The sequence below is a fragment of the Pseudorca crassidens genome, chromosome 5 (genome assembly GCF_039906515.1).
Source record: "Pseudorca crassidens isolate mPseCra1 chromosome 5, mPseCra1.hap1, whole genome shotgun sequence".
Lineage (NCBI taxonomy): Eukaryota > Metazoa > Chordata > Mammalia > Artiodactyla > Delphinidae > Pseudorca > Pseudorca crassidens.
In genome coordinates, this window is record NC_090300.1 from 70,583,698 (window position 1) to 70,593,496 (window position 9,799).

Sequence of the window (9,799 nt, forward strand, 5' to 3'; positions counted from 1 at the left end):
TCAGATTTTTCATCATTAGTATATAGGAATGCAAGAGATATCTGTGCATTAATTTTGTATCCTGCAACTTTACCAAATTTATTGATTAGCTCTAGTAGTTTTCTGGTGTCATCTTTAGGATTCTCTATGTACAGTATCATGTCATCTGCAAAGAGTGACAGCTTTACTTCTTCTTTTCCAATTTGTATTCCTTTTATTTCTTTTTCTCCTCTGATTGCCATGGCTAGGACTTCCAAAACTATGTTGAATAATAGTGGTGAGAGTGGACATCCTTGTCTTCTTCCTGATCTTAGAGGAAATGCTTTCAGTTTTTCACCATTGAGAATGATGTTTGCTGTGGTTTTGTCATATATGGCCTTTATTATGTTGAGGTAGGTTCTCTCTATGCCCATTTTCTGGAGAGTTTTTATCATGAATGGGTGTTGAATTTTGTCAGAAGCTTTTTCTGCATCTGTTGAGATGATCGTATGGTTTTTATTCATCAGTATGTTAATATGGTGTATCACATTGCTTGATTTGCGTATATTGAAGAATCCTTGCATCCCTGGGATAAATTGCACTTGATCATGGTGTACGATTCTTTTACTGTGTTGTTGGATTCTGTTTACTAGTATTTTGTTGAGGATCTTTGCATCTATATTCATCAGTGATATTGGTCTGTAATTTTCTTTTTTTGTAGTATCTTTGTCTGTTTTGGTATCAGGGTGATGGTGGCCTCATAGAATGAGTTTGGGAGTGTTCCTTCCTCTGCAATTTTTTGGAAGAGTTTGAGAAGGATGGGTGTTAGCTCTTCTGTAAATGTTTGATAGAATTCGCCTGTGAAGCCATCTGGTCCTGGACTTTTGTTTGTTGGAAGATTTTTAATCACAGTTTCAATTTCATTACTTGTGATTGGTCTGTTCATATTTTCTATTTCTTCCTGGTGCAGTCTTGGAAGGTTATACCTTTCTAAGAATTTGTCCATTTCTTCCCGGTTGTCGATTTTACTGGCATACAGTTGCTTGTAGTAGTCTTTTAGGATATTTTGTATTTCTGCAGTGTCTGTTGTAACTTCTCCTTTTTCATCTCTAATTTACTGATTTGAGTCCTCTCCGTCTTTTTCTTGATGAGTCTGGCTAATGGTTTATCAATTTTGTTTATCTTCTCAAAGAACCAGCTTTTAGTTTTACTGATCTTTGCTATTTTTTTTGTTTTGTTTCTCTTTCATTTATTTCTTCTCTGATCTTTATGATTTCTTTTCTTCTGCTATCTTTAGGTTTTGTTTGTTCTTTCTCTAGTTCCTTTACATGTAAGGTTAGATTGTTTATTTGTGATTTTTCTTGTTTCTTGAGGTAGGCTTGTATAGCTATAAACTTCCCTCTTAGAACCCCTTTTGCTGCATCCCATAGGTTTTGGATTGTCATATTTTCATTGTCCTTTTTCTCTAGGTGTTTTTTGATTTCCTCTTTGGTTTCTTCAGTGATCTCTTGGCTATTTAGTAACGTATTGTTTAGCCTCCAGGTGTTTGTGTTCTTTACCTTTTTTTCCCCTGTAATTCATTTCTAATCTCATAGCATTGTGGTCAGAAAAGATGCTTGATATGATTTCAATTTTCTTAAATTTACTGAGGCTTGATTTGTGACCCAAGATGTGATCTATCCTGGAGAGAGTTCTGTACGCACTTGAGAAGAAAGTGTAATCTGCTGTTTTTGGGTGGAATGTCCTATAAATATCAATTAAATCTATCTGGTCTATTGCATCATTTAAAGCTTGTGTTTCCTTATTTACATTCATTGTGGATGATCTGTCCATTGATGTAAGTGAGGTGTTAAAGTCCCCCACTATTATTGTGTTACTGTCGATTTCCTCTTTTATAGCCGTTAGCAGTTGCCTTATGTATTGAGGTGCTCCTATGTTGGGTGCATATATATTTATAATTGTTATATCTTCTTGGATTGATCCCTTGATCATTATGTAGTGGCCTTCCTTGTCTCTTGTAACATTCTTTATTTTAAAGTCTATTTCATCTGATATGAGCATAGCTACTCCAGCTTTCTTTTGATTTCCATTTGCATGGAATAGCTTTTTCCATCCCCTCACTTTCAGTCTGTGTGTGTCCCTAGGTCGGAAGTGGGTCTCTTGTAGACTGCATAAATATGGGTCTTGTTTTTGTATCCATTCAGCAAGTCTTTTGGTTGGAGCATTTAATCCATTCACGTTTAAGGTAATTATCAATATATATGTTCCTACTGCCATTTTCTTAATTGTTTTGGGTTTGTTTTTGTAGGTCCTTTTCTTCTCTTGTGTTTCCCAGTTAGAGAAGTTCCTTTAGCATTTGTTGTAGAGCTAGTTTGGTGGTGCCGAATTCTGTTAACTTTTGCTTGTCTGTAAAGCTTTTGATTTCTCCATCAAATCTGAATGAGATCCTTGCGGGTAGAGTAATCTTGGTTTTAGGTTCTTCCCTTTCATCACTTTAAGTATATCGTGGCACTCCCTTCTGGCTTGTAGAGTTTCTGCTGAGAAATCAGCTGTTAACCTTATGGGAGTTCCCTTGTATGTTATTTGCCGTTTTTCCCTTGCTGCTTTCAGTAATTTTTCTTTGTCTTTAACTTTTGTCAGTTTGATTACTATGTGTCTCGGTGTGTTTCTCCTTGGGTTTATCCTGTATGGGACCCTGCGCTTCCTGGACTTGGGTGGCTATTTCCTTTCCCGTGTTAGGGAAGTTTTCAACTATAATCTCTTCAGATATTTTCTCGGGTCCTTTCTCTCTCTCTTCTCCTTCTGGGACCCCTATAATACGAATGTTGTTGCGTTTAATGTTGTCCCAGAGGTCTCTTAGGCTGTCTTCATTTCTTTTCATTCTTTTTTCTTTATTCTGTTCCGCAGCAGTGAATTCCACCATTCTGTCTTCCAGGTCACTTATCCATTCTTTTGCCTCAGTTATTCTGCTGTTGATTCCTTCTAGTGTATTTTTCATTCAGTTATTCTATTGTTCATCTCTGGTTGTTTGTTCTTTTATCCTTCTACATCTTGGTTAAACATTTCTTGCATCTTCTCGCTCTTTGCCTCCATTCTTTTTCCAAGGTCCTGGATCATCTTCACTGTCATTATTCTGAATTCTTTTTCTGGAAGGTTGCCTATCTCCACTTCGTTTAGTTGTTTTTCAGGGTTTTATCTTGTTCCTTCATCTGGTACATAGCCCTCTGCCTTTTCATCTTGTCTATCTTTCTGTGAATGTGGTTTTTGTTCCACAGGCTGCAGGATCGTAGTTCTTGCTTCTGCTGTCTGCCCTCTGGTGGATGAAGCTATCTAAGAGGCTTGTGCAAGTTTCCTGATGGGAGGGACTGGTGGTGGGTAGAGTTGGCTGCTGCTCTGGTGGGCAGAGCTCAGTAAAACTTTAGTCTGCTTGACTGCTGATGGATGGAGCTGGGTTCCCTCCCTGTTGGTTGTTTGTCCTGAGGCGATCCAACAGTGGAGCCCACCTGGGTTCTTTGGTGGGGCTAATGGCGGACTCTGGGAGGGCTCATGCCAAGGAGTACTTCCCAGAACTTCTGCTGCCAGTGTCCTTGTCCTCACCGTGAGACAGAGCCACCCCCCACCTCTACAGGAGCCCCTCCAACACTAGCAGGTAGGTCTGTTTCAGTCTCCTATGGGGTCATTGCTCCTTCCCCTGGGTCCCGATGCACACACTACTTGGTGTGTGCCCTCTAAGAGTGGCGTCTCTGTTTCCCCCAGTCCTGTCGAAGTCCTGCAATCAAATCCTGCTAGCCTTCAAATTCTGATTCTCTAGGAATTCCTCCTTCCATTGCCGGACCCCCAGGTTTGGAAGCCTGACATGGGACTCAGAACCTTCACTCCAGTGCGTGGACTTCTGTGGTATAAGTGTTCTCCAGTCTCTGAGTCACCCACGCAGCAGTCATGGGATTTGATTTTATTGTGATTGCGCCCCTCCTACCATCTCATTGTGGCTTCTCCTTTGTCTTTGGATGTGGGGTATCTTTTTTGGTGAGTTCCAGTGTCTTCCTGTCAATGATTGTTCAGCAGTTAATTGTGATTCTGGTGTTCTCGTGGGAGGGAGTGAGAGCACATCCTTCTGCTCCGCCATCTTGAACCAATCCCTACATAGAGTCTTGCAGCAACTTTGGCAGACCTTATGAATGGTTGTTTGGTTAAAGATCAACCAGTGTGACTGGTGATGCCTATGGAAGGTATATTAGTCAATGTTTTACCAGAGCTGGTAGGAGATAAATATTAAGAGATTCATTGCAAGGAATTATCTTATATGATTGTGTGGGCTGGCTCAGCAATCCAACATCTGTAGTGTAGGCTGTTAGGAAGGGCAGGCTGGAACTTTGCTACAACAGCTGACACTACTGTCCACAGGTAGAATCTCTTTTCCTTTAAAGAAGTCTCTGCTTTGCTCTCAAGGCCTTTCAACTTTCAATCAGGCCAACCCACATTATCTAGGATAATCTCCCTTACTTAAAGTCAATTGATTATGGACTCTAATCACTTATACAAAATGCCTTCACAGCCCTACCTAGATTAGTGCTTGATTCAATAACTGGTGAGAATGTAGTCTAGCAAAATTGACACACAAAACTGATCATCACAGAACGCTAGCTATTTTCTACAAAAGATCAATCTGTGGTAGAGAAGCCATGGGCACTGATACCAGAAACAGGGAAAGCCGGAAAGGTGCAGGAGGAGCCTTGAGAATCCCAGCAGCATCATCGGAATTGGTGGCGGAGTGATGATAGATATATGGGACAGTAAATGTGGACAGACTAGTGTTGTACCTCATGCATGTTGAGACCTGAAAAGGCTTTGCCTACCTGCTCTGGGAATAGAACTATTGCTTTTCAGATAGTTCCTCTGTGTTAGTTCTAAGTTCCAAACATCAGAGTTGATTGTAGTTTCTTTTGCGTTCTGTATTGAGTTATCGATACAACTTCATAACATGTTTAAATGCTTCTTCAGAGTTGAAAGCATGTGGCTAAAATGCTTTTTCCTCCACATTGCTATCATCCCCTTGTCTCCTGGTCTTGGCTGTCACTCACTGACCTCTTGGCAAATGGCTCACTGTCTCTCCTCTGGATCCAGGCTTTTAGCCTTGTTGGAAGATTTCAGGGCTTAATTTGCTGGCTTCTCAGTCCCTTGATCTCACGTCTCCTGTGACTCTTATCTCCACTCAACTGTAGCCACCGATCCCAGGGTTACAACCTGGATATTATTATTGCCTTGTTCATTAATCAAACAATCAAAACAAAACAAAACCACAACCCTGTATTCTTCTAACTCTTAGACAACTCATACTCTACTCTTCTTCAGCATCTTTGCCTTCCGTTATCTTTATTTCTATTTCCCCATCAGTCCCTGACTGTATTTCTTCTTATCCAATTTAGATTCTATAGTTCAGTACTTCAGCCCATTCTTCCCGCTGTTGACTTTCTTTCAGTTGGCTTTTTCCAGAGTTTCATTTGTGTACCTGCCCTGTTTCAACCTGCAGCACTTAGGCCATCTTGCCAACTTTCCTAGGTTTTTACATACCATGCTCTCTTGGTGTTTCTGCCTCCTTTTCTGAACACTTCCACTTTTACGGATCTCCTTAGCTCATCTTCTTCTGCCAGAAGGTTGGTTTTCTTTGATGGTGGTGGTGATGGAGACCAGGGGTGGGGGACGTCTTTCCTGGATTCTGTTCTTGTTCTATTTCCCAATTTAGTTTGGAAACTCTCAATTCTGTGGCCTCAAATACCTGTCCTGTAATGTTGTTATATAGATGTGTCTCAGCAAGCTTTCTAGCACTTCAGATCCAGACCTTTCTAAGTGCTTATCAGCCAGGTGCATTTGTATATATCACAGAAAACTTAGTCTCAACATGTCTAAAATAAATTCATCAACTTCTCCCTGGAATTCCTTCTCCTCTTGTGCTGTTAAATTTACTGGTGTCACCATCTAACCATTTTCCTAAGCCAGAAATCCGGGTACTATTTCTACACTCCTCTCTTTCCCTTATTGTCAATTTTACCTCCTAAACATGCTTTCTAATTCTCCCCATCTCCACTGCCTTTGCGGGATCTCACATGTACCACATATGTATGGCATTCGCCATACACTCCTAACTGGTTTCCTTGTAGCCCCTTGCCTGCCACCTAGTCTGTTCCTAAAATGCAAATCTCACTGTACAATTCCCCTAATGCCTTATCTTTTTAGCTCAGTAGTATAACAGAATGATTAAGAAAACAGACTTTGGAATTAAATAGAAATGAGTTTGAATCTCACTTATGTGCTATGTGATCTTGGACAAGTAACCAGTTTTAATGGTTTGTTCCCATATGTAAAACAGGAGTAGTGATAGCAGGGTTGTTTTTGTTTTGTTTTGTTCGTCTTTACTTTTTTTTGTTTTTTAAGATGTTTTATGCCCTTTGACTTGTTTTACTACTGCCCCTCTTATGCTCCATGAAGCCACACTGGACTTCTCTGAGATCCCCAAAGGCGTTGAACACTATCCATGCTCCCAGCCCTCCGTCGCCATGTGGCAGCATAGATGTCATTTCCTTTGAGAAATTGTTCAGCACCCCCTCTGCTCTTATGTGGTTTGGGTGCTCTTGCTATGTGCTCCTGGATCTTTTTCCTTGAACTTCCTAATCCACATACTGTCTGTCCTGTCCTGTGAGTGCTCATTTACTCACTGCCTTCTCCTCCCACTCGATCATCCAGTGTCCACCCACTGTAAGTTCTGTGCAGATATTGACTACTGACCTTGACCATCTTGTTAAGCTTCCTGTCCCTGCTGTCCAGTGCTTAGCACAGTGTCTAGCAAAGTTTGAGCACTCAGTGAATATTTGATGAATGTTCACAAGATGTTCTCACTCATTCACTTACGTTTCCAACAAAGTGATCACATTGTTCCTTCTGTGGGAGAAAACATGCCAAAAAATATAATTCTCCTACCTCTGTGGTGGCTCCCTAGGAACCTGACTGCTTCTAGAGAGCTGTTTACACAATCAAATCAAGTGGTATTTTGCTAGGAGGGAAAGCCCCAGGACAAGTCCCTTGTCTTGACCACGAAGTTCTATGTTTTCTGTCTTTCCTTTTGAAATCTTGGTTTCAGCACAGCAACATTTTTATCCTCTCACCAGAATCCTATAAATGTAATACAGAGATGTGTTTACACTAAATCCCCAATAGATTATAACATTCGGCCTTGGATGGGTAACGACAAACCTACTTTTAGCATTACTTGGAAGGAAGTTCCTAGGTATATAACTGACAAGCATTCATGGAGAGCTGCTTCACTTTCCTGTTGAGCTTTTGGGGAGCTTTTTTTTTTTTTTTTTTTTTTAAGCAGTTCTACATGCTGAAAGAAAGTTCACAAATTTTAAAGGAAATGTGGCCCTTTTCATTAGCTTCTTTTACCTCATGCTGAGTCATGGATGAGAGAGAATTTGTAGGCGGCTGAGCTGTAGGAAAAGTAATACTGTCATTTACACTTGCAGGCTGTTATGCTTTCCAGAAAACTTTTTCCGTAGGTTGTGAAAGTGATTAATCTGCTGTTAAAACTGACAAAGAAGGTTCTCTGATAAGAACAAGAATTAAATGAGGGATTTTTTTTTTTTTTTTCCCTTTAAAAAGTAAGCTCCTATTTCCAGTTTTAGACTAGGAAAAAATAGGTTTCGATGTTGTTTTTTACTTTTGGTCTTTTTGCATCTGTGTGAATTTGGTCATGGCTTAAAACAATCACAGGACATTTTCTATTTAAATTTTGTCTATTTATTGGCATGGTTCATGCCTTATGTTTTCTATCTAAATTATTCATTTTTACATCCTGTTCCCTCAATTTTTCTTCCATATTTCTATATCTGGGTCTTACTTTTTAATACGCTACGCATCATCTCGCTTCTCAAACCCAGATTTCTTCAACCAACTTCTCTTTTAACATTCAAACTGGTGAAGATGGTCTGCGATCCTTCTGTGATATAAATTTCTCCCTCTCTGAAAAATCTCATTCATGTAACATTTCTACAACAGTTTAAAAAACGTGAACAAAAGTTGTTTGGTATAATTGAAATGAAACATCATTGCCTTAAGAGTTTAGAAAATATGTTTTCATGTTTTATTTACAACACGACTTGGAGATGGAAAGCTCTTCCACTGAATTCTGGCAAATATACATGTCATTTGAACGTTTCTCTAGGGACCCCACATTTCAGCTGGCAACCTAAAGGAACAAATAAAGAAATAAATTACATGGCATGGCATGACTCAACTTTTTTATAATTCTACAGAGAACCAGTGACTCATTTAGAGAATTCAGAGTCCTCAAGAAGGTAGAATAACTTGTTAGAAGTTTATTAAATTTGTTGCCTTTAGCGTATTAATGCCTGTTTTTTTTTAGTAACAAGTTTATATGGGTTGTTGAAATGCACGGGCTTTACCCTTTTTGTTTTACATTTTACTTCTTTGAAGGTTCACTATTTTATGTTAGGGTAAGTCAGGTTATTTTCCTGTTTTTTCTTCTTCTTCTTCTCCTTATTTTCTGAAGACTGACTTCTGAGCTTGAACCATTCCCTTGGCAACTGAGTGGACTCCTGGGAGTAGAGAGGATTCTCTCACAACTCTGACAGCGTGGCCCCCAGTGAAATAGAGAAATGGATCCCTTCTGTAAGCCGGATGGACCAGTCTAGGGGACTTGGCATTCTTCTTTCTGTCCTCGAGTTTGAATATAAATACTGCTTTTGCCCCTGGGGTACAAAACTTCAAAATTTTGAAGTTGAAAATGTCCAAACCGTTTACAATTGAAAACCTGTTTTCCATTTACAGCTAACTATTACTGTATATTTATATCAGTATTTCATGAGGGAATAAATAGAGGACTTTTAAATGTACTGTTTTATATCCGGATTGCCAAGATTATTTCTGTTCCTTCATTAAATGTGGGTGAAATACATGCAAACACACACAGAAACACGCATCTGTGTATTTATATGCATACATAAATCTACGTAAGGAGCAGCATTATGAGGTAACACTCCTACAGTTTCTTTATCCATCTCCAAATGCTGTCACATACTGCATCTTGTAATAAAAGATTACAGTTTTTTGGAGGGGGTCTCCTTGGGGCAGGATGAGGTATGGAGAGTTTCACATTCTGCTTTCAAGCAGAGCAAGGTCATTGCTACCTGCAGAAGTGGCTGTGTGCAGGCTTGTCCAAGTTTTCGTGACAATGTGGAATACTTTTTTTAAAAAATAAATTTATTGAGAGCCCAGAGTGGTGGCGAAGGAAAAGGTCAGCACAGCCCGGAGACCAGGGTTTGCAGCTCAGAGGCTTTCAGAAGCCTGGAGAATGGGGGAGACCAGCCCGAGGCGGCGGGAGTGGTGCTGACAGCCGTGTGGATGAAAGGCTGTTGGTGCTGCAGCCAGGAGTCAGTGCTGTGCCTCTGAGGTGGGAGAGCCAACTTCAGGACATTGGTCCACAAGAGACCTCCCAGCTCCACATAATGTCAAACGGTGAAAATCTCCCAGAGATCTCCATCTCAACACCAGCACCCAGCTTCACTCAACGACCAGCAAGCCACAGTGCTGGACATCCTATGCCAGACAACTAGCAAGACAGGAACACAACCCCACCCATTAGCAGAGAGGCTGCCTAAAATCATAATAAGTCCACAGACACCCCAAAACACACCACCAGACGTGGACCTGCCCACCAGAAAGACAAGATCCAGCCTCATCCACCAGAACACAGGCACTAGTCCCCTCCACCAGGAAGCCTGCACAACCCACTGAACCAACCTTAGCCACCGGGGACAGACACCAA

General features: G+C 40.5%; 1 protein-coding gene across 14 annotated transcripts in view; it reads left to right on the forward strand.

The window, feature by feature from the left end:
* The window catches only part of LPP (LIM domain containing preferred translocation partner in lipoma), a 701,187-nt gene that overhangs the window by 392,615 nt on the left and 298,773 nt on the right, over positions 1 to 9,799 (forward strand). The window lies entirely within an intron of this gene.